Here is a 24,998-nt window from a genome sequence, read left to right as displayed (position 1 = left end):
ATGATTACGAACAAAGCAAACGACCCACCGCGGCCAACAGATATAGGTAAGTACTCTTTAGTTCGAGCCGGTGCCGGCGCCAACGGCTGTCATGCCACATGAGTCGGTCAATTTGACGATAGATCTCGTCGTAAAACAGTGACTATCATTGATTCAGTAACCCGGTTGGCCCGAGTGATGACCTTTCATGAAGCCCCTTATTGCCTCGGGGCGTGGCTCGGGGCAAGGTGGTAAGCGTCCACGGTGGATACAGAGTCCCAGAGTAACGGTATATCCCCAGCTTACAAGAGCGATGAACGTGATATGGACTGTCGGACGATCCGGTTTCATGATTATAGCTCAATTTAAAACTACTTGAATCAGATCGCTATCGTAATTGGAGTTCCTTTTCACAAATGTTCTATTTAATGCAGACTCAGTCACTCAAGTGAATAAATATCATCCCATTCCTAAAGGCACAAGCAGCCGTGGCTATGGCGAAAAGTGATTTGCTTTACGCGAGCTAGTCTAGGCATGTAAAGGAGCCTAGACCTTTGCGGAGCCAAGTCGTAAAAGGAGCCATTTGCGGTTTTTAACATTTTGAAACGGGACTAAATAAAACTACTAACGGTTTGCAATAACTTGAGTGTATGTAAATTACCTATACTTCAGTAGTCTGACGATGGCCTGGAACGTAAAAAACGCGCGTAACATTCTCATAATACCTAATAGCATTACAATCCGATGGCATGACAAAAATGACACCTGACAAGACGCATTCCTCCGGCCAGCACGTTTAGACCGTACAAATAGGCCAACAGGAAGCAAGCGGTTTATGTGTGAGCGTCTTCTGCGCGCCCCACTGCCGGACGTCATTAAGGGACTGTCTTCACCGCACGGCATCGCCACTCACCGAGCCGAGCAATTACGCCTGTTCAGCCCGGAATGCGCTAATGGTCGCGCCCGCTGGCACCGGCTCACAGACACCGGTGCAGCGGAGCGGCCCAGCCGGGCGCACGGGATCGTCATGAACGCTGCGCTCCAAATGCTACGAGCACGTGGGAGTGCGTGCGTGGGATGGCACGGGCTGCAGCGCCGCCGGCCGGCCTGCAAAACGGCTGTCACCGCCGGGCTGCGATAATTACGCCTGGGATCGGGCCAAGCAGCGGAGCGCAGGCCGCCGCCGCCCGCTGCTGAGTGCGCTGGACGACACTTCCTGTCCGGTGACCTCGACCGAGCTGACGGAAGACGGCGCACACGCACAGAGGCGGCCCTGAGAGGTCCTCCTCCGCGCCGCCGCGGCAAGCAGCCCTCATCGGTCTTCAGTCGGCCCGCTGTTTGGTCTCTCAACATACAGCTCTAATGTTTGGGCGGAAAGTCGCTCATCAATATCCATCAAACTCGCCGGCGTAAGAGGAAGATGATACAGTGATGCGCAGTGCAAATACAGGGCTGCAGACAGCGGTGGGAAAACCACTGCTGACGCCGAAACCACAGCTAAAAACGAACGTTACATGAATGCTACAACCTTCTTTAGTGCAAAAACCATGTTATGAGGGGCATGATTCGACACACGACAATGATAATAAAAGGTTTGAAGCTGGAATACTCAGTACATCCTTTATGCTTGCTAGGTCGCATTATAATCAGGAAAAATGTACTCTAGATAAGGAGCGCATCGTGTCACGTATGCCTCGTCAGTTGACGAGTTAATGCTACCCAATCCTCAAGTCTCCAACTTGAGGCTGGGCGAAATGGTTCGGAAAGGCATCAAAGTGTTCTAAAAGCTTACGAATCAGACATCAGCATATTTCATTTCTTATTCCATAAATGATCCGCTTTGGCCCAGAGCTTTATCAGTCTGTCCGAGAATAACTGCAATAAATATCCCGCTGGATTGTGAGCGGTTTATCAGACAATCTCATCCAGAAACAGCCGAGACAGACTGATGGAGCCGGGCGTCGGCAAAAAACGAGCACCGGCTCCGCCCGACGACAGCACGCTGTACGGTACTGGGTCTGGGCGGACATCACATCACGGTTCAGTGTCCATGCACCCGGCCCCGGAACGAGCGAGCATACATTACATCACGGTATTTCATATGAAAAACGGTTCAACGACGAGTCACCCAGCGGAGAAACCTGAAGCTGAGTAAGGCACTAAGGCAGCACCCGGCAGTAGTCTGTATCTGAGGCTGCTCCAGCCCGCTGCAGCGCAAACACTGAGCGGGACCGTCAGCAGGTCTCCCTACCCCTCCCTCTCATGGAATGTGTCCATCAAACGCGACGACATCTCACATACATCAGTCTCCAGTGAGCCGCGACGTGTCAGCATGTCGGCAGGCCCGCGGCGCCGACGGAGCGGATCTCAGAGACCAGGCGGCTGACATGCCGGGAACGTGACCCCGCAGAGGTCGGCTAGCCGTCCCACAGACGTCAGCGGGCGTACCAGGGTGTGACATGTGACCCTATAGAGGTCAAGTGATATATCAGAGGTATGTCACGTGACCCTACAGAGGTCAACTGACATCAGAGGCGTGTCACGTGACCCTACAGAGGTCCGCTGTGAGCTGACTCAAGTCACCATGCAGAGGTCAACTAACATACCAGAAACATGTCACGTGACCCTACAGAGAGGTCAACTGACATACATACAGAGGCCAGCTGGCTTAACCCGCGCGGGGCTGGGGTCTCCAGCCGAACGCGCGGGGCTGGGGGGGTAAATTTTACCCCCCCCCCCCTTGTATCTCCCGAACTAATGGTCCGATTTGGAAAATTCAAACGCCAATCGAAAGCTCTCATCACGAACTACTAAAAACATGTACTTGATTTAAAGTTTGAGGTCAAGGTCAAGGTCAGGTCAAGGGTACAAATTGCAAGTTTCTACAGTATCGGCCTTGCACCGTAGTTGCCGAAGAATGGAGTCATGGACTGAGACTGATCGCCCAAAACGTGTTCTTAGGCTACCAAGACAATATTCGTTGCATACAATATCATTCAGAGGTCAAGGTCAAGGTCAGGTCAGGTCAGGTCAGGTCACCAAAAAACAAAATATAGAAAAGGGCATGTGCGACACATGTTTTATGGGTCATTTTACTCATAGAATTCAATAGGCACACTCAATAAGTGATATGGACCACCTCTGGATGAATTTCAGGTCGAGGTCAGGTCAAGGTCAGGTCAAGTGAGGTCAAATTTTGAAGTTGGTTGTTAAGGCCTAAAAAGGTGTCTATCTGATGCAGTTTTTCACGGCGAATCGAATGGTGCTATTTTTGTTTCCGTACGAGGTCCAGAACTTCCAAAAAAGTCATTTTTCAAAAAATTTGTGTGTCGTGACGTCATAAAATTTTGAATAACTCCCACATTTTTTAACCGATTCTTCTAAAATTTGGTATGTAGGTGCACATAGACCACTTCTCTGACATATATTCCGGTTTTTTCGATAGACTCAAAATTTTGGATTTTATAATGATTTTCCCAAAAAAGTCAGTTTTTTGAAAAAATTTAGGCCAAAATCCAAAATTTTCAAAAAACCGAGATAGCCATTTGATAGACAAAGTAAAATTACGTATAACCTTTTTTGTTACGTCTTGATTCCTTTAAAAATGAAGATGTTAGCGGCGTTTGAACTTTTGCCGTTTTTGAGGCGAAAATGGCGAACATGACGTCACTAAAACGTCAATTTCTCAAAAATTTTCCGACGGATTTCGCTCAAATTTTCAGGGAACGTGTCAAATTGATGTAAGAAAAGGTACTGAAAGTTTGGCGGCGCTGCGCGCCGCCGTTTTTGAGATATCGCAAAAATTCGCGAGGGGGGTAAAATTTACCCCCCCCCCCCAGCCCCGCGCGGGTTAAGTGACCCCTGCACTGACATACCAGATGCGTGTCACGTGATCCTACACAAGTCAGTGACATAACGGGAAGAGCAGGGACCGCGGATTCCGGGGGGCAGGGTGTGCAATTGCACACCCTGAAAATCCTGAGGGTGTGCAAACACCTATTTTTGCACACCCACAGTTCGTTGTGTGGGCCCATGCGGCCCTGGCGCTTGAGTGTCCCAAGCCGATTCTCGAGGGCCCCAGCGCGAGCCTGATGGTCCCGCACCGGTGCCTGAAGGCGTGAACAGGTTCTAGTGTTATCTCAGGGGTTATCTCAGAACCCCACCCACGCCATTTTTTAGTGCTCCCACCGGCTCTTGAGGGCCCAGGCCGATGCCCGAGGGCCCCAAGTCGATGTCTAAAGGTCCCACGCCGGTGTCTGAGTACCTACATGGCTAGCTCAGGGATCCACGCCAGTTTCTGAGGGCCCTAACCGGCTCTTGAGGGCCCCTGCCCCCTGCCCTCCTTAACCCCCTCTTGGGGCCGATGCCTAAGGGTCCCGCATCAGCACCTGAAAGCCCCCACAGTTATCTCAGGGCCCCACCCCAGTTTCTGAAGGCCCTCACCGGCTCTTGAGGGGCCCTAGACCGATATCCAAGGACCTCTGGCCAATGCCCGGGGGCGCAGGCCGATGCCCGAGGGCTCCAAGCCGTTACCCGAGGGCCTTACACAGCTATCTCAGGGTATAATGCCACTTTCCGAGGGCCCTAACCGGCTCTTGAAGGCCCCAGGCCGATTCCTGAGATACCCAGGCTGATGTGAGAGGGCCGACCGACTGAGGCGGCCCCTACGTCAGTTTCTAAGGGCGTCCACGACCGCCGTCTGGTCAAAGCTGATCTCTGAGGGCCCTACGCAGGTTTTTAATTGCACTCAGCTCTTGTTTAGGATCTCACACCGGCCTCTGAGATCGGATGGCTTATGCATGCCGCAGAGGAGCCCTTACCGGTTCCTGAGGGCTCCGTGCTGATAGTTGAGGGCCCTATGCCAATACTCGAGAGTCCCATTCAGTAATCTCAGCGCCCTACACCAGTTTGAGGAACGCCGTTCGGCCAAGGTTGACCTCCGAGGAAAAGCCCTTTGCAAGCCTCGGAGTGCCCTCACTTTCTTTTTAGGATCTCACACCAACCTCTGAAGTCGCAGGGCTAAAAGATGCTTCTGATAGCCCTCACTAGCTCGGACCCAAATCGATGCATGATGACCCGACAGAAGTGCCTGAGTAGCCCACACAGTACTGTGTGGGCTGTGAGCCTTGAGATTACGTAATCTCAGGGCTCACACCAGTTTCTGAGGGCCTACACGAACGCTTTTTGGCCAAGGTCGATGTCTCGGGGCCCTATTCAGGCATCGAGGCTACTCGGGCGCCAAGAGACGGTGGGGGACCTCCAGGCGAGCTTGCTTGGTAGTAGTTGGTACCCCATGGAGCCGGCGAACGGTGTCAAAGAGCCCAGTGTGGGGGCCCAAGAAGCGGCGTGGGCATCCATATTCCAGAATTGGAGGATCAAAAGCATGCGATAGCATGCTTTTGCATCCGGAAATTCCCATTGGTGGGTCGCTGAAAAAAAGTTCGGCTGAACCTGTTTGTCAGTGAGTGAGTATGTGAGTTTGTCCAAGCTTTTTTGGACCTGGAGTCAAAATGGGTGGACCGATCGGGACGAAAGTGGGACCGTTTGATTCGTCTCCGGCGAGGTAAACTTTTGGTGCTGGCCTCGGTTCGCTCGGTGCTTCGTGGCACATGCTATTCCGCTTCAAAGTTTCGGTGACACGAAATTTTTTGTCAAGACTACAGGTCAACCCGAGGTCACGGGCAAAGCCATACTGGCGGGACACATCGTTAACACCTTGAACCAGTTTCCAGTGGGGTCACCGTCTGCTAGGGGTGCAGGCTGCACGTGCTGGGGGCGGAAAACCGTTTTGACGTGAGGTCCTCTGGCTCAAAGAAATTTTAAGCTATCAACCTCAAAATCGGTTCAATGGTAGTCCCAGGCAAGGCCTCCAAAATAATGCACATTTGGTTGAGCTAAACTCTGTGGTGCATGAGCTATGCACGTGCAAGCCGATTGCACCCCTTCGTACGTTGCCACGCCTGCAGGGTAAACGGCAGCTCTAACTGGTTCAAAACTTGCAGGTCATAAGAAGAATACATTTGATCACGACATTCCGGCGAGATAATATCCGAGGGGTGCAAGCTGCGCGTGCGGGGGGCGGATAACGGTTTTGACGAGGGATCCTCTGATCCCGGGAAACGTCGATCTAGCGACACAAAAGTCGGTACACTGATAGAACTAGACACACGCTACATGATGTCATGAAAATGACTGCACTGGGGTGCCTGGGGCATGAACTATGCACGTGCAGTTAATTCATATCTTACTGTAGGTAGATATCCACACCAATCTCGCGTGCTTTCAAGCATTTTTGGGATGTTTCGGTTGGTTTCAGGTTCAGTCCAAGCTCAGTCTGGGTTTCGGTGGTTTTGCCCGGTGTGTGCCCTCAGCACCGTTCCTCCAATTCTGGCCCAAGGCAACGCAAGAGCGCTGCCGGCATCTAGTTCTATGTACATGAGGTATTCCAGAGGCCGTTATGGGACCTTCAAAGACCGTGTGCGGTGCGCCGGTGACCCTTAGAATTGCCGGCGTTGGGTCTCAGGAGCTGGCGTGCGGCCTTTATGGGGCCCCAAAGCCAGCGTGTGGACCGTAGAGCAATGGGGAAGCTAAGGGGGCCGGAGGCCAGACCCCCATAGGTCATAGGGGCCAAATCGATGGGCCCAAACATCCCGCCGGCCGTGTTTTATTTTTAAACTAATTCATGTAATCCATGATAAAAAGAAGTGTGCCAACATCAACTGTGCAAAAGGTCTCTCTGAGGCCCGTAGGGGCCCTTGAAGGTCACTGTAAGCCTTTAGGGGCCTGCTTGGTAAAATCGGAGATCGATTTGGATCACGTTGCATGCATGCATGTGCATTTACTCTGCTCATGCATTTCCTGACCGTAAGATGCTCGCTCAGTCATCTTACGACCGTCAATTTTGAAGGTTTTCCCGCTTCGCTTCCTTAGAACCGGCTTATTCCGGAGCAGTGGCGGCGCTGACTTTTTGGAAGGGGCCCGGCGTGAGATGGGGGGCCCAGTCGCCACATCTTGCACACCCTACGAGAATTTGAATCCGCGGTCCCTGGGGAAGAGTAGCAGGGAAAGATCGCAGGCTGCTTAATATCAGTGCCTGTCCTTCAGCAATGATTCAGACGGATCATTGCTTCTAACAGACCAGCAATTATCCAGCGGTGGAGGTCGTCGCCATGTTTAATATAACCAGCCCGTCGCTAGCTGTGGTGTGGTGTGGTCTGAGGAGCCCCCGGGGGCCGCACCTACACTTCACCGACGACCTCGGCACATCGCCAGCGCCAATCTGCGGTTTATTTATCCTCACTAACCGAATGAATCTGGCCTTGAAATACTAGCAGCACTCCGCTATGCTGTTCTGAGTCACTACGGACCGCTGTGGACATTGGACACAACATACCTACTTGCATGGGATGGCCACTGCACTGGGTTCAATAACGGGTATGCATTAGAGTATCTAATGTGCTTTACGTGCTCCGATAGCCCCAAAGGAGCGCAGTGGCGCAATAAAAATTAAGCGTCACGTTTCCGGAAAATATAGCGGTATAATTTAGGTATACAAACTTAAATAATTTCATATCTACACGGACCGTTATCGATGGTCATGTAATAAAGTGACTGGACACTTGGCAATACGGAAACGTTCTAGACGTGAGCTGCAGCATAAAGCAGGAAAGGCTATATTCGTTACATGACACACGAGAAAAGGCAGACCCTGCAGATCGGTGCCCGTCCAGCCATCGTCACAGATCCCGGTCAGATTCCACTTATGTAACTCGTAAGTGAACTTGGCTTCCTGAAAATCTGACGAGATCCCCGAAGACTACCAAAGTTCATGCCAAAGTTTGTTGTGTCGCATACCAAGTACTGGCTGGTTGGAAATGACTTGCTGGTAGTTTTGATATAAATAACTCGAGTCGGTCAGCCCGTTTGTCAGAGCTCAGCTGCCGCAGCCCAGCCCCAGATCTAGCTCAAATAGAGCTCACACGGCTTCGACAAAGCGTAGTTCGGAAAATCACACAGGCTCAGCTATTTCACCACTGGATCGCCTCTGCTCGGACCTCCAAATCGGCCACCTGTGATGCTGTAGCCTGTAGTACACACCTGGCAGGTTTTGAATACTCTGTCAGTAGCCCGTCTTAGACGCCGGACGGCCACCAGACGAGCACTTTCCCCGGAGCCACATCTCTCCAGCAAACGGCGTTCACCGTACAGACGGCTCCGAGCCGCGCACGTCATACTCCAGCTGCGCAATCTGAGCTGTCTCTCTCCTCCAGATTTCGGCCGTAGTGAGAGGAAGCGCCGCCCTTCAGTTTTGACTTTTACCGTGAAGGAGGTCCGCCCAGCTCAGAGCAGCGCTCCCCGCGGCGCGCCCCGTCTCCGCAGCCTGCCCGCCCTGTCGGATGGTCGACTCTCTCCCTCTCCAGCGGCGCTCCCCACTTTCATCAGCCACCGTTAGATCGTGAGTGACCCGGAGATGAGTGCGGCAGCCGGTCCCGACAAATTGACTCCACCCGGCGACGCCTGGTGCGGAAAGGTCAGGTCAGGCCAGGTCAGGTTAGGTTAGCCGGGTGCCTGGGATGAAAGACGGGTTAGTCGTGGCGGGTTACCTGTGCTGGATCTCGTCTGGTCTCGATTATGCGAATGCGGCTGAGTGCAAGTAATACCGACGACAGAGTGAGAGCCCTCACCAGCATGAACACGGTAGCACGCCCCGCTACATCCGGCACCAGCATGGCAACGCCGGTGTCAGTGTCAGGCCGGTACCCCGCGTGTAACTCTGGCCGGACCGGAACGGCCGCCCGCCGGAGCCGCGGGTAACGGTCCGGCTGGCACGACACGAGCCACGCCGTACCACACCACACCGCCTGAGGCGGCGGACGGCCCGGTCCCGAGCCGTCGCTGCCCCTGTCGTCCTTGTCAGCCGTCGGCAGCTCGTCCAGCGCGGTGCAGCGCTCATCGGCCGGACGGTATTTATTATGGCAGACCCAGGGGGCAGCGGCCGGCGCCGGTGGCCGGTGTCGCCCTGAGCACCCTCTAATGAACGCCACTGAGCCAGACTGATGGATGGGCCCGCGGCGGGGCGCGGCGGGGCGAGCCGCTGTGTCTCCATGTGGCTGGTCCACGAGTAGACGGCTCATCGCAATCCGTGCCGCTACAGACTGGTCCCCCGTCGAAGGGCGGTGGAGGAGGCGGCAGCAATAAGAGAAAAGGCATGTGCCGGGCGTGGCGGATTGCGGAAGGAATGGGTGAGAGGGGAGAAGGAAGCGGTCAGAGGGAGAAACGCGGAAATAGACCGGCTGGCTGGCGGCGGAGCTGTTTGCGGTTGCGCTTCCCGTCGGGCGGTAATCCCACTCCACTAACGGGAGCGCCGCGTCTGCCATCGCCCCCAGTGGTGGGCGGCTGCCGTCCGCCCCAGGGGTAGGCGGCTGATCCCTCTCCGCCTCTCGCCGTCCGTACGTCGGGTCGCGTCTGTTCCGCTCCAGACGACGCCGGTCTCCGCGGGACGCCGTGTTTCCTGTTGTTACCGGCGGCGGCGGGCGGCTGCTTGTCTCGCACCTCTATTGTCTCACAGCCCGGTGCGTGCGCGGTGCCGCCGCCCCGCCCCGCCTCGCCCGGCACCCCATGGCCGTTGGACGTGCCTGCGCCGCTGAAAGCGCACACCATTCGCCGGTGAACGCCCCGCGCGCGTGCCAGCCGCTCAGCGCCGCGCATAACGCGCCGGCCAGCCGGCCCGGATCGGTCGGAAGGTGAATAATGCCACTCATCCCTGCGGGTGACGGTCTTCAATGGAAATGGGTCGATAATTACAGTAGAAACTGTCAGACGGAGGTGCGAGTGGGAACACCGGAGCCCGCGAGGGGCCGTCTAAAGTGCAACTCGGATTGAATCACGTCTTTCTGCACCGCCGCGCCGATCGGGTGTCGAATGGGGAGGGGAGGGAGGGAATGCCAGCTCAGACGGAGTGGAGGCCCCGCTCCGACGCCCACGCTCAGAACTTGCTGACGGCCGTCAAACGAACATCAACAGGAGAATTCAGATTACAGTGTCTGGTTGATATGTGCAGTATCGACTATCGATAGACTCGACAAAATTAGTGCAGAGTTGCCGAAGCATCAAGTGCACACAAATGACAATTCAGCAGCAGACAAATTCAATATTCATAAGTTACGGAAGAAGATAAATGACATTTCCGGCACTTAGCTAACGGGTTGTGTGGGTGGTAATTAATTCACCATTAGAGCAGACCGCTCTGAATGCCACTGCTCGACATCAGTCACCTGATACATCTCTCTGACATGGGACGCGTCTCAGCGCTACATTTAAGGAGTTTCCGGAGTGTTTCGGCCCGCCAGCAAGCTCTCGTGCCACGCCCCGGGGAAGATGGATGACCTCGCACAGCTCCGACGGGACACGGGACGCCCCGGAGCGGAGGCAATCTCAGTGGATCACGGCACGGGCTCGGGCGGGGCGGGTCTCAGCCGGGTCTGCGGCCGGCTGTGTAGCCCTGGGTCGTCAGCTAAGGGCCCGCCGGAGGCTGCACGGCACTGCACACCGGTGCACAAAGTGCAACGCCGGGGTGATACGGGGAGCGCCGCCGGGGGCGACCAGTCCGCCCTCGGACGCGAATTCCACTACTGATCATCCCGCCTCCGGCGTATCGCTCCACAACTGACCGGACGCCCTCGGACGCAGCATTTTCGCTTGGCCGCAGCATCACAACAGCGCCGCCGAGAGAAGTTTGACACGGATGAGTCACTTTCCAGAGAGGTTCACCGATAGGGACTCTGTGCCCCCGCGGAGAGGCTGGGCGCTGGGTGACTCAGTGCCTGGTGCGACTCAGCTATGGGGAGGGGCGGATCCCATTGTTCACGGAAAGGATGTGTTCGAAGTGTCAGTTCGCGCCCTTTGGTCCCAAGATGACTCTACGCATACTCATTGGCCAAGGCTTAGGCGGCAACCATGTCCCTTGCCCCAGGAAACAACTCATGTTCTTATCTCTATGTGACGCAGCCTCTAAGTGGCAGTCGTATGGGCCGGTCCACCACCCCAGTATGACGCACTCTCCCAAGAAGGACACAGATCACCGCGCCGCGCCGCGCCCCGTGCGTCGTCGCCGCCTGCGGTGTGTGTGCCTGCGTGTCGAAATACACACCCACCACCCTGATAACACTGTGTGCCGACTTAGTGTGTGCGTGCGAACACACACAGGCGGTCCGATAGCGCTGCGGTGGGCCCGGCGCCGACTTTCCACTGCGACCGAGGTCTCCGTCAGTGGTCCGATCGGAAACGATGCCGAACTGGGCTGTGGTATCAGATTCAGAACACCAGCAGCTATGGGTGCTGGGCGGGTGGTCCGTGCTGCCAGGCGGCCCGAAGGCCCGGCGCCTGGCGAAAGGAGCCGAGAGTGCTGATTTCAGCAAGAGGCTGCTTTCTAGAGCAATACCTACAGTTAGCCGCCGAAGTGGCTATAGGTAACCTGTCTCCGGAGGCACTACCTGCTGCAAGGCAGCCGGTGTTCTACCACTGTTACGACCACTGCAGCAGTGTGGCCGGCGGTTCCACTGCAGGCTGGCCGGCCGGTGGCGCTTCTGACTGCAGCGGCGCGGCCACTCTCCATTGCCGGCGGCGGCGGCGTCCCGGCGAGCCGCGCCCGTGCGCCGGGCCGCTCTCCACCGGCCACCCGCCGCGCCCTCGCAGTCCACTGCCGCCGGCCCGCCGCGCCCAGATGGACCCTGATTTAGTCCACCGGCCGGCATACTCACAACGGGAGGGCGTTCAGATTCGGCCGGCCGGGCATATAGCTGCAGGTGCGCGCCTGGGATGCTGCCGCACAGGTTGACGAAACGGTGCCGCCCAACTCCGCACTTTGAACGTACTCAGCTCGAGTACCGGCTTTTGGTAACGGTGGGGACGAAACGCCGACGCCAGAGCGGTATTTGAAGGCGACGGAGGGCGTGGAGTCTAGTTGAGGCAGCCAGCAATTAGATTGCTTCACGTGCAAAGTATAATGTGACTTTGGAATTCGGGGTGACCCCTGAATTTAGCGGATGTACTTATTTTGGGCGATCGTGCGGCTTAATTTCCTTACGAGCTGAACACTAAGAGCCGGTATAGTTTCCGCATTTTATCCGCTGAGGATATGGCGACAATCATCCAACAAGTCCGCGGCTGGTGGATAGATAGGCCTGGTCGGAATCGGCTGCTGTGCTGTTGTCAGCTGAGATCCAAGCCCCTGATTGGTTGAGATATTGATGACGTATCACGCCTTCCCGCGCTGTGACGTCATACCTCTGCTGACAGCCGGCTTTTCGGCTGCTGGGAGAAGGCAGCAGCACGTCAGCCGAAATTCAAAGTGGCTCGAAAGTGGCGCATGTAAGTCAAAGCGCAGCTTTATAGTGCAGGTGGTTAGTTTTTATATACGATGTTTTTGACGTATTTTGTATTAAATATTTTTCGCGAAAGATAGCAATTATTTCTTTTTCATGGCGCAATGTGCGAGTCAGCCTTAAAACAGTACCTACAAATCGAAATGCCAGCACCGCCTCAATTATCAATCCTGTAATTTTTTCTATAGCCTCAGCAAATAAACCTCAGAAATATAATGTAACGACTAACGGAAGATAGTCGTTGAAAAAAGCGCGAAAATGCTACCTCTCCTCAAGTCTCAACTCTCAACCCTATCTGTCGAGCGCCATCTTAGCATCTCAGCGCCATCTGGGCTGACGTTTCCTGTCAGCCGATTATGAACAAGCCCATCAGCAGCGTGGTGTGGGCGGGGCTTATTCTCGGCTGACAAAGTTCTGTCAGCCGATTCCGACCAGGCCTGATGACTCAGTGCCACTGACGTCAAACATTACACATTCATGGTCGACGCCGAGTTGGAGCTACTTCTCGGCACATATGGAGGCAGCACAAAGCCACAACTGACTATAGACGGTGCACGGTGGCCGGTGGCCTATCGAACAAGCGGATGAGCTCAAAATAAAGCCTCTGTTTCAACGATAAAGTTAAAAGGACACCAATGACCAAAGCTATGCCGGTACCTGTTCCAACTCGGGAAAGCGGGCAAGCCTATTCAACCCAGTTATTCCTGTTTGCTGGCCCGCACCGGACCGAGCTACAGTCAACGTGGCGGTAACCCCAACTCACGTTCTGGGCCGCACTGTAGTCCGCCGCTCACGGACCACCAGTCGCGCTGCGGAAGTGCGTCCACCGGTCCGCGTCCTGCCGGACGCGTTCCCACGGAGAATCGGCACCGTTCGACCGCGGCGTCCACTAGCGTCGCACGGAGCCCACAACAATTCAGTCACACGCGTCCCCGCACCACGCGACCGCCCGCCGACGACTGCGGCCGCCGCGCCGCCGCCCGACCGGCCGGCCGGCGCCCGGTAAACAGACGACCAGTGACGTCATCAGTCAGGCTCGGGTGACGTCACAATGTAGTCAGGCTGGGGTGACGTCACCCAACCGCTCTCGCTGCGGTTCAGCGCGCCCGACCCGCAATTTTCCGAAGGCTGTGATACGAGCGGTCATGGAGTGTCTGCCGTCCGGCCGACAGCGCTAAAATGACGTCATATCAAGTGATGCTGCAGCATTTCTGGGTCCGCCAGTCCGTGACTACAACCGACGAATGGAGTGATTGTTCGAGTTGACGCAAAGATTGTTTATCATTAAATAACGTTACGAAACCAACTGCGGCTCCAGTGGCGCAGTTGGTAAGGCGTCGGTTCTGTGGTCGGGAGGACCCGGGTTCGATCCCCGGTGCCGCCCGGCTTCCGGACTGGCGTCCCCAACTGTGTCACTGGGGGGTGGGGTGGGCTCCCGCCTTGCACCGTAGCCCTGAGGAGGAGCAGGAGCCCTCCCATAAATGGGAAAACATATTCCGTGTGGAGGACGAGGAATAAATAAAAAAAAACATGGTGGCATAACATTTGGTTCAACGTAAATAATACTTGAAACATTTCGTTAGAAAGGATCAGCGCTTCGGAGAATAAAGCTTCCGACCTCACATTATTGAGCTCATGGAAAGGGCTCACCGTCCATAAAATCTTATAATGAAACTCATGCTCGAAGCGTTTAGCGTACGAATAATGGCATCCTTCCTAGAAACCAGTCAACGGGACTTAAATTAGTTTCGTTCTACATTTTGAGAAATAAACCAAGACCCAAACAACTAACCAACAAACGGGCTTCCATCTCATCAGCTCACGAAGCAATTATCTGTAGTCAGCGGTCATGAGTTGAGTGAATGACATGATGTGTGATGTAGCATGATGGACACAATAGGGAATGTGAGTAGCGTATGAGTCAGGCGCGCGGCGAGACTGAGCTGCGGGACGTGACCCGGTGACCCAGTGTGAGTCATCCGCCGCCGCCGCCGGACGTCGGGGCGGCCGGGTTACGCCCCCTGATCAGTTGCACAGGGGATGACGTATGACAATGTGATTGGCTAATGATGATGCGCGATGACGTGTGCGTGAGAGCTATGGTCTGGTTGGGAGTGTGATTGCTGGGCAGTTGGCTGAGAGGCTCGGAGGAGAGCGGAATATAGCTTTCTTGGTTACGTGGAAGCAGGAGTTCTAAATCGCTACAAGCTATTTCGGCATTTCGACATCATCATGGACACACCGACAGAGACGGGCGCTGTGGTGCAGGAATCTGAGCAGGTCCGTCTCGGAGCTGGACTCGATCCTCGCCTCATCGACGAGTACGACGGGAGCGGCGACGTCGTCGAATGGCACACGCAGGCGTCACTGCTCTGTGAGTATCGCGGTGTGTCGGCGGCGGAGGTGTTGCCCATGCGGCTGAAAGGTGGTGCTTTCGCCGTGTGGTCACAGCTGTCCGCGGTGGACCGCCGGTCAGCAACGGCGACACGAGACGCCTTGTTTAAGGCGTTCGCCATGGACGACTTCGCGGCTCACACAGCATTCGTCGCACGTCGGCTAGAGCCGGGAGAGAGCGCTGATGTCTTCCTGGCGAGTCTGCGCCGCTATGCTGCCCTGTTCGGCGGCGTGACGGACCGACAGCTGGTAGCTGCCTTCGTCAACGGTCTGCCGGCGTCCGTGGCGGACACAATCCGAGCAGGAACCAGGTCAGAGCAACTCAGTCTGGAGAGCACAGTCGCCCGCGCGCGGGCGGTGCTTGGTAATGACCAGACGCAAGCTGTGGCGGCGGTTCACAATGATCTGCAGCGGCGGCAGCGACCGAAGCGCCCACCTCGTCCCAGACGCTGCTGGACGTGTGGGACTGAGGGTCATCTCGCCGCGGCCTGCCCAAACGCCTCGGGGGACGTGTCAGCGCGAGCACTGTCCCCGGAGCAATAGATCGCGTCCTCCCTGTGATCCAGAGCAAGGTAGACGGTCGTGAGCGGCGTGTATTAGTGGACACTGGTTGCACAGACACGCTCGTGCACAAGGATTGTTGTGAGCAGTGGACACCGCGGACGGTGATGATGAGGACTGTGAACGGTGGGTCGTTGCGGTGTAGTGGGACGGCCAAAGTCACCATGGAGTGCCAAGGCAAACGAGTGACGCTCGCAGCCTTTGTCGTGCCTGATCGTCCATTGGGAGTGGACATGGTGCTGGGCATGTCGGGCATCACGGCCCTAGGTGGCATCAGCCTGAGGACGCCGACAGACGTGCGGATCTGTGCGGCGGCGGCGGCTGAGGTCGACCCCCAGGGGCTGGCGCTGGATGCAGCAGACTTCTCGGCCCGGTTCGAGGCACGAACTGGAGAGTGGACGGTGGCATGGAAGTGGGCAGACGGGGAAGGCCCGGAGTATCTGCAGAACCAGGTCGCCCAGTATGCCGTGCCGCCGGAAGCTCGATCAGCATATGACGCCGAGCTGGAGCTGTGGATCCGGGAAGGATGGCTGCAGCCGTACGACGAGCGGGTGGATGGCCCAGTCCGAGGTTTAATCCCTCTGATGGCGGTCCCGCAGCCAAATCAGGACAAGGTGAGGCCTGTCCTGGACTACCGTGAGCTGAATGGTCACATAATCGCACACACTGCAGATGCGGACGTTTGCGCCGATCAGCTTCGTCGCTGGCGGCGGCATGGCGCTCGCATTGCTGTAGTGGACTTGCGGAAGGCGTACCTTCAGCTCCGGTTGGATCGGCGGCTGCGACCGTACCAGACGGTGGAGGTGCGAGGTCAGAGATACTGCCTGACTCGCATCGGATTCGGCCTGAGCATCGCACCGGCTGTCATGAAGGCCGTGGTAAGAGCCGTCCTGCTCCAGGATGAAGTGGTGGCCCGAGGAGTGCTGCCCTATGTGGACGATCTCCTGGTGGACGAAGAAATCGTCAGCGCGGACCACGTGGTGGAGCACTTCGCCCGGTACGGCCTGGACTGCAAGCCGCCGGAGCGGGCGGCGGAGGGAGCACGGCTGCTCGGACTGCGGGTGAGTGCGGTCGCTGGAGAGCTGTGCTGGCGTCGTGACAACCCAGTGCCGGCGCCCCCGGAAGTGCTGACGCGTCGGGCTGTGTTTGCTTGGTGTGGTCAGCTGGTGTCCCATCTGCCAGTGGTGGGATGGCTGCGACCAGCGGCCGCGTGGCTCAAACGGCGCGTCAATGCTCTAACAGCAGGATGGGACGACCCAACAGAGGACGTGGGGCTGCGCGGGCAGGTCGATCATGTCGTGACCCGACTGAACGACAGTGACCCGGCTCGAGGCCCATGGCGGCTGAAGGGGGGCAAGTTGGTGGTCTGGACGGACGCTAGCTCTATCGCGGCCGGCGTCGTCCTGGAGGACCCCGAGGGTGGCGTCGTGGAGGATGCGAGCTGGCTGCGGCCTGAGTCGAAGGCGGCGATGCACATAAACATGGCTGAACTGGACGCGGCGCTCAGCGGCGTGAACATGGCAATCGCCTGGGGCATCACCATCATCGATCTCTGCACGGACTCGGCTACGGTCCACAAATGGATCGATGACGCCCTGACCGGCCGCTCGCGCCTGCGGACGAAGGCACACGGGGAAATGCTCATCCGCCGGAGGATCGACGTCATCCGTCAGCTGGTGGAGGAGTTCAACCTGAGGCTGACAGTCGTCCTGGTGAAGTCCGCAGACAACCTGGCGGATGCACTGACCCGTGTGCCAAAGGAGTGGCTCCAAACACCGGACCCAGAGCCTGCCGCACGGCCGGTGGCTGCCGCGGCAATCGCGGACCCACGGCCGGATGTCGACCCCGCACGGATACGCGCAGTGCACGAAAGTACTGGACATCAGGGAGTCCGTCGGACCCTCTGGTACGTGCGGCGGAATGAAGACGCCCGTGCCACCCGGTCGGCAGTGCGCGCCGTGATCCAACAGTGTGATGTGTGCCAGTCCATTGACCCAGCACCGGTACGTTGGCAGCAAGGGTCACTGAGTGTGCCGCTGACGTGGGAACGGCTGGCGATCGACGTTACGCACTACCGGGAACGGTCCTATCTGACTGTTATTGATTGTGGACCATCCCGGTATGGAATTTGGCGACTACTGCGCCGGTCAGATGCGGCTGAGGTGACGAACCAGCTGGAAAACATCTTCCTGGAAAGAGGCGCGCCCGCAGAGCTTCTGCTGGACAACGCCACGGAGTTCCGCAGTCGTCGGATGGCGGCATTCGCCGCGCGGTGGGGCGTCCGGCTGCGCTTCCGGGCGGTGCACGAGGCGGGCGGCAACGGCATCGTCGAGCGCCACCATCGGACAGTCAAGGTGATGGCAGCCCGACAAGGCTGTACAATCGGGGAAGCAGTGCACCGCTATAACGCCACGCCTCGTGACGGGATGCATCCTAGCAGCGCTCCTGCAGCAGGTGTCTTCCAGCGCGCTGGCCACGACCTCCCGCTGAACATCGACGAACCCGGCCGAGCGGTGTCCAAAGTGGACGATGGCGTCCAGAGTGCACGCAAAGCGTTCCGGGTCGGTGACGCTGTGTGGATACGCCGCCGAGGTCAGCCGACGCGGTGCACGGACGTGTCGCGGCGGGGCGTGGTGACCCGACTGTTACCGGCACCACTGGTGGAGGTGGATGGTGCCCCGTGGCATGTGCGCTGCGTCCGACGACGGTTCGAGGAGGTTGGCGACACAGACAGTATGAGTGACTGTGAGTCCGAACCTGAAGACTGCCTATCAGAGATCAGGACGCTGCGGCTGCACGAGAAGCCGTCCGGTTCGGTGTCGGGGACGGGACAGGACACTGACCCCCCGCCTCCCGAGCCGCCCGATACGGGAGCACCGGTGGAGACGAGTGAAGATGCAGCTGACGTTCCGAGTGAGACGTTCAGCGGTGCACGGGAGGACGCTCAGAGTGAGGTTACGGAAGCCCAACGAGAACAGAATGGCCAAACCGTACTGCGGCGTAGTACACGTGTGAGAAGAGCCCCGGAAGAGCTGTATGGACAGAGTGTGCCAAGCGAGTGTATCGATGTTGATGATGAATAATGATGATGATTACTGATAATCAGGTGGAGGTGTAGTCAGCGGTCATGAGTTGAGTGAATGACATGATGTGTGATGTAGCATGATGGACACAATAGGGAATGTGAGTAGCGTATGAGTCAGGCGCGCGGCGAGACTGAGCTGCGGGACGTGACCCGGTGACCCAGTGTGAGTCATCCGCCGCCGCCGCCGGACGTCGGGGCGGCCGGGTTACGCCCCCTGATCAGTTGCACAGGGGATGACGTATGACAATGTGATTGGCTAATGATGATGCGCGATGACGTGTGCGTGAGAGCTATGGTCTGGTTGGGAGTGTGATTGCTGGGCAGTTGGCTGAGAGGCTCGGAGGAGAGCGGAATATAGCTTTCTTGGTTACGTGGAAGCAGGAGTTCTAAATCGCTACATTATCAGAGCTAATTGAAGTGGCGCCCACTTGCGCACTGTCTTGGGGTGAATCCCGGAAGAACGGCTGAGCTGATAATGGAGAGGGCAGACTTACAAAGGAAGTGGTGTTTGAACAGTTACTACCGCCGCTAAGCCGGGGACAGCCGGGACAGGACGGGCCACTGCAGAGAGAACGGCAGGAAGTGCCATCACCCGGCCCGAAGTCCCGACTCCCGAGCAGGCCCGTTTGTCTCCGTATGCAGGCAAGGGAAGTCCGGGAGTCAACCGGTCCGTTCGAGTCACGAGTAGACCGAGTCATGAGGCGACCAATGACCAATGACCATTGGTCAATCCGTGACAAATCAGACTAATGACCAATCAGATCCTGAATCGAGCGGTCTTGTTTGTTTATTGGGGCTTAAGGGCGCGCCGACTACAAGGTCATTTTGCGCCCATAACTATATACAAGTAAAGCAAGTGTGTCACAAGAAAACCGACGTAATAAAAGGCTTAAAAAAGCCTAAAAGCTGGTTAAAAAGAGTCGAGACAAGTACCGACCGAGTCACGAACCGATAAATCCAAACCATGAGCAGGCCGATATAAGAACAGACTAACCAAATCATGAGCCATTGGACCGAGTCATGAGTCAATCGCACGAGTCATGAGCGGGACACGGCGACACCAAGTCACGGGACGATCGATCGACACTAGAGATTGCAATCCCGGGATCGGGAACCCGGGATCCCGGAGGGGTTTTAATCCCGATCCCGATCCCGAAATTCCGCCAATCCCGGGATCCCGAAAAAATCAGTTTTTCACCATAAAAAGAATGTAGCCGCTGCACGAGTCTTGTTTACACTGTTCATGGTGCTGCGTGACATAAAGCAGAGAAACTATTTAGCTGGCACCCCGTATCGGCCGTCCACAATCGACCGTGTTGGTAGCTCCCGGGTATCACCCACAGCGGTTAAGCCGCTCAAATGTGTACGAAAAAGGGTCCCGAACGCCAAAAAAAAAAATGCAGCATCAGTGCTGCAACATCTTTATCAGGATCACGGATCGTTCAGCGATTCTGACTTGTCCATGCGTGGCCGGAACAAAAGAGGTCATCAAGACAGTCTTTGAGCTCGTGTCGCAGAAAGATGTCACAGATGTCACGCAAGTGACGGCAGAGCTCACTGATTCAGATGTGGAAGACGGTAGAGTGGAGCTCTCCCAGTCAGTGACTCTGCCCTCAAAGCGACTTTGGAGCAAAGTCTGAGAGACATTAGTGATGAAAGCGGAACCGAAAGGAGGTGAAGTGACCAAGCGACGTCTTGAAAACATCGCCAAATAGGGAGCTGCCAAATTTGGCGTACACTGGCCGCGAGTTTTAAAATAGACAGACCTACCAGCAATGGCTTAAAACTGTCGCGCTAAATACGAGTAGCGTAGACGAAGAGTGAGTGAGGCGTGGATGTGCTGGAACGGCCGTCTTAATGACGAGATGAGGTAGTAAACGCACTGGTCGACGCACAGTTTTATAAAGGCCAATTGGGAATAAATGCTAATCAAATCGAAACGTTTCCTTCGCAAATTCAATCGTTCTTAATGCAAATGTCATGGTCTAAGGATGGCTTTTGGTTGCCTCTTTGTTTGTGGTATGCTAAAAGACTAAAAGACTCCTACGCAAAATATGTCAGTAGGAGATTATTCTTACGACATTTAGTGACTAGACCGGGATCCCGGGATCCCGGGATCCCGAAATAAAAACTTTCGGGATCCCGGGATTGGCAAAACGTTCCGGGATTGCAATCTCTAATCGACACATCCGGCCGGCTCGGGTCCACTGAGACAGCCAGCCTGATCACACGGATCGACTTCGGTTGGCGGACACAGCGACTCCGCGGTCTGCTGACAGTGCTGAGCTGTTTCTGATTACCACGAGACAAGGCGAGCTCCGCGGCATTGGTCGTCAGCCCAAACGAGATCTAGCCGACAGCGCCATTCACTCGTTTTACGAGAGCATTTGTTCGTTGATTTCATATCAAAACGACATCACAACTCACTTGTTTTAGCAGATCAAATCCGTTCTATATTCCGCCCACAACCTTTGGCAGCAAAAAGGGCGCAAAGTCTACTTTAAGGCATGGTAAATGCTGGCTGGCGTAAAGGTAATAAAAAATGACCCATTTCCACAGACATCAAACATAAATGACGATCGACTTAAGTCCAGCATACCAAAATCAAACATACGTTATAAATTAAGTAGGACTAAAGGAAAATAAAAACTCAAATGAAAGAAGACTTCACATATGAAGACGGCTGAATAGTATGCCGACGGCCGGCAGTGTTGCCGGAAAACACTCCACAGCCCGTTAGATTCCCTAGAGTAACGGGTAGACATGGCGGTGGCCTTACTGGAGTACAGGACGGCCCTGCTGGACCCCCTGACGACCTCCGACTCTGACGGTCCTGCTGGTCCTTCTAACGGACCTGCTGAGACCTTGACCATCGGAGGCCCTGCTGGACCCCCTCTGATGGCCTTGCTGGTGATCCCTCTGCTGGCCCTGTTGAGTGCTGAACCGTCTGCCAGCTCTGAGGCCCTGCTGGCCTGTCTGACAGCTCTGGTTCGTACTGGTCCATCTGACGGCTCTGAGGCCCTTCTGGACCGTCTGACAGCTCTGGTTCGTACTGGTCCATCTGACGGCTCTGACGCCCTGCTGGACCGTCTGGCAGCTCTGGTTCGCACTGGTCCATCTGACGGCTCTGAGGCGCTGCTGGCCTGTCTGACGGCCCTACAGGGACGCTGCCCGGCGCCACGGCGGCCCGGCGCCGAGCCATTTCATAAATGGCCTCTCTGAATTCAGCGCCGGCCGCGAACATAACTCGCTGTCCGCCCGACTGGTGGTGAAATATTCCGTCTGGAAACTCGGAACACCACTCCATCGTCAATATTTCCTAATTTGATTCTCAAATAACAAACTGAACAGTGAAATACACTCTCTTCGGTACGGACTGGAGTGAAACATTGCTTGAAAGAAACGAATGAAAGGAATACACGGGAAACATTGGATGGGAGAAGAAAGCAGAAAAGAGCAAAGGAAAAGATAAGAAGAGAGAAACAAGACAGTCGACCTTACTGATCTGACAATGGCGACCTTTGTGTAGAGGTATGCCACTCACGGCCTTCCCGCACGTGGACACGCCAGATTAATTAATCAGAAACCAACTCATTAAGGTCATTGCAGCTCGGCGCGGACTATTTACAAGCACGCAAGCTGAGCTAGTTTATACTGCCGGTACCAAGCACAAAGCGACCGATCCAAGCAAAACTTAGCCCCAGCCTCAAAAGCACCAAAGAAAACTAAGACGTGGGCTTCGACCATTGCCGGCGAGAGAGAAAAATGACATGCTCCGGACGCCGACCAGACATTTTCATAAGCGGCCGATTCATGGAGATACGATTATCATGAGAATAATCAATTACCGTGAATTATGAAAGTGATGCCATTTTCTCATTACGACGACCCTCTGAGGATCAGCATAAGTCTGATTCTTACGAAGGTGAGTTGCGACATTAGCATGCCATATAAGCAGCGTCCTGAAACGGTAACGCGATTATCATTATTTCATTTCATCTGAAATGAGCTACAGGTGACGGTTTCGCTTGTAGCCCATAAACGATGCACGTCATTTGGTAGGAGCGACATGGGACAGCTACGGCAGTCTCATGCAGTATCAAATCAAGAATACTCCTGACGGCTGAACTGACCCCAGAACCACGCGATGGTCCAGGTCCCGCCAAAAAAACTATAAATGTAATGGTGCATACGGTGGTAATGTATGTAATGGCCGTAAAACACGAAATGGCTTTTTGCTGATGTTTAATTTGTGCAATACGAGTAAATATATCAATAAATAAGTCCCCCGAAAAAAAAAATAATCCTGCCGTGGTTGTGGTAATGGTCCGGTCCTACCTACTGTTGCCATGGTTCCAGTCCCTCTCCGTGTATGCCTATACGGGACCGTTTTGGTCTCGCTCTGTCGGGGAGGTCCAAACCGGTCCTTCTCAGTCCAGGGGACACGTCATCGTCGTTTGGTCCCGTTCGGACCACGGAGGACACTGGACGCCGGACAAGCAGCTCGAGGAGTGCCGCCGCTCATAGTTACGACCTCCTTTGTGGATTAATGACCCATTAATGAGTGATCGATGGCATTATACTCACTAGAAGATCTCTAATTTACGACGCAGGTCGTCGTTACTTTTAATTTCAGGGCTCCGGCGGGACAGCTGAAGGATTTTCGTTGTTTCCCGCTGCCATGAATTCCAGGAATTGAAGTGGTTGTAGAGTGTTGCGGCTGGCGAAGCGGATGCCAGGGCATAGAATGAAGATACTGATATATCTGCATAACGATGTCGCGCCCAAGTTTCAAACTCCAGTTTCACATGCAATCGAGGAACTTCGCAAGCAAGAGCGTTTAAAACTTGTGCCCAAGGAAAATCAAACAAAGACGAAGCTCGGGCAGAGGACTCACCTGTGTTTCGAGTTCCCAGGCTTTCTTTGTGTCTGATACCGTAGGTAGCTTGGTCGGTCAGTCTATGCTGAGGTGGCACAGTCGCCGTCTTATTTTCCTGCAACAGAGACGGAGCACGCTGAATCAGAGTTGCAGCGATAATAGCACCTAACTCAGCAGCGGCTGGGACGGCATCGAGGGACAACACCGTTTGTCAGCCCCTCGCATATCGTTTGTCACGTGATTGAGCCGTGTTGCGCTGAGATTATTGTGCTGCTCCCGTCGTACCCGGCAGTTATACCTGGGAGAATCGGGTGAAGGACCAGATGACGGGGCTGGGTCATAGAACATTGCTGAGCTAAGAGCTGCCGGCTAAGAAGACCGTCACACCCTGGCATGTCCACCAAAGTCAGCCAGCAGCGGCAAACAGCCGAGCCCGTGCCACGAGCAGCCGGTAATGCTGCAAGTATGACAGACCTGACCTTTTAAATTAATAAATAAGAACGGCCAGTGCGCAATCAATAAGTGACAAGAACCACCTTGTCATGGGCCATTTAGCTGGCGACATTAACGGCATTTACCCGGCTATTGCCCATGACGTATCGATGAGATGGTTGTCTGATAAACGCCCCTTATCGTCTGGAAACAAGCTGCAGTCGAGGAAAACGAGAGGGTTCGCAGACAGAGCTCCAATACTAGCGCAATCTTCCCCTTCGTCGACTGCATCACCGTGCTTATTATCCGTCAGTGGCATTCCTACAGGCGCTCCGCTAGCTGGGGAAGAAGCGTAGATAGACCCAAGGCCGCATATATTGGGATGAGAATAATCTTAGCCAGAGCGATAGGACAAATGCGCGATGCGTGAACACGGAATATGAGCTACAACGCACTGGATGCGGGCAAAGGCGTGGAGTATGATCACAGGACGCGGAAGACGGACACAGGGCAAGGGCACGGGCACGGACATGGGCACGGACATGGGCACGGACATGGACACGGGACATGTCAGCGTAGACACGGACAAGGAAGACACACAGGCACATGCTTATCCAAGCTTTTATGCACCGTGTGCACCCAGCCCACCGCGAAAGAGGCGGTGCAGCGCGTCGTGCACAGATGCACGTGTGCACACATGACTCATGATATGCACGTGCACGCGCAGTGCTTGGACTGAGGCTGTGCGCGACTGCAGCTGACGCTTCCGGTTGTGGGTGCTATGAACAAAGCCAACGTTTCGTTCCGGATGGACAGTAGCATGTGAGCGAGCTGAAAAGGAAGTCCTGGATCTTTGGACCATAGCCTGAACTAGGGAAACCATGTCGTGTCCTGAGTCTTAAATGAAATTCGACCACGATTTTCAAGAACGCCACGTAGGTACGAAGACTGCGGAGCCATCCAACGCCCATTTGTAAAGCTCGAGTTTCTCATCACCACTATAACTATGTTGACAAATGTTCCGAGTGGCGAGCGCAGCGTCAAGAGCCGGTGTTTAGCGTGTCGCTCCTCCAGCGCTGATTAATCCAGCAGACGAACACCAGCGGTGATCAACCTGTCCACGCCGCACCTTGCTGTAATAACACGGCAGCGGAAGGAAGTAATACGCCGGGACGAAGACGGAGCGACCGGCTCCGGCTGGGGGCGCCGGGCCGGGCACGGCTGACGGACCGGCTGGGGGCGCCGTGCCTGGTTCATAGACCGGCTGGAGGCACCGTGCCTGGTT

The 24,998-nt window shown here is 55.5% G+C and overlaps 1 protein-coding gene across 2 annotated transcripts in view; it reads right to left on the bottom strand.

Moving 5' to 3' along the window:
* LOC122385749 (leucine-rich repeat-containing protein 24-like) overlaps window positions 1-24,998 on the bottom strand; it is a 63,305-nt gene that overhangs the window by 25,899 nt on the left and 12,408 nt on the right. Inside the window, exon 2 of one of the 2 annotated variants that reach the window (XM_043374238.1) lies at window positions 23,300-23,396. The gene's annotated coding sequence lies outside the window, so the exon portion shown is untranslated. Of the gene's footprint in view, window positions 1-13,125; window positions 13,326-23,299; window positions 23,397-24,998 lie in introns of those variants that run through there. The other variant, XM_043374245.1, reaches the window with a different exon arrangement.

The sequence above is a fragment of the Amphibalanus amphitrite genome, unplaced genomic scaffold, assembly GCF_019059575.1.
Source record: "Amphibalanus amphitrite isolate SeventyFive unplaced genomic scaffold, NRLGWU_Aamphi_draft 000015F_arrow, whole genome shotgun sequence".
In the NCBI taxonomy this organism is placed as follows: Eukaryota; Metazoa; Arthropoda; class Thecostraca; order Balanomorpha; family Balanidae; genus Amphibalanus; species Amphibalanus amphitrite.
Note: the sequence above shows the minus strand (reverse complement) of the source record. Positions and strands in the feature narration are given on the sequence as shown.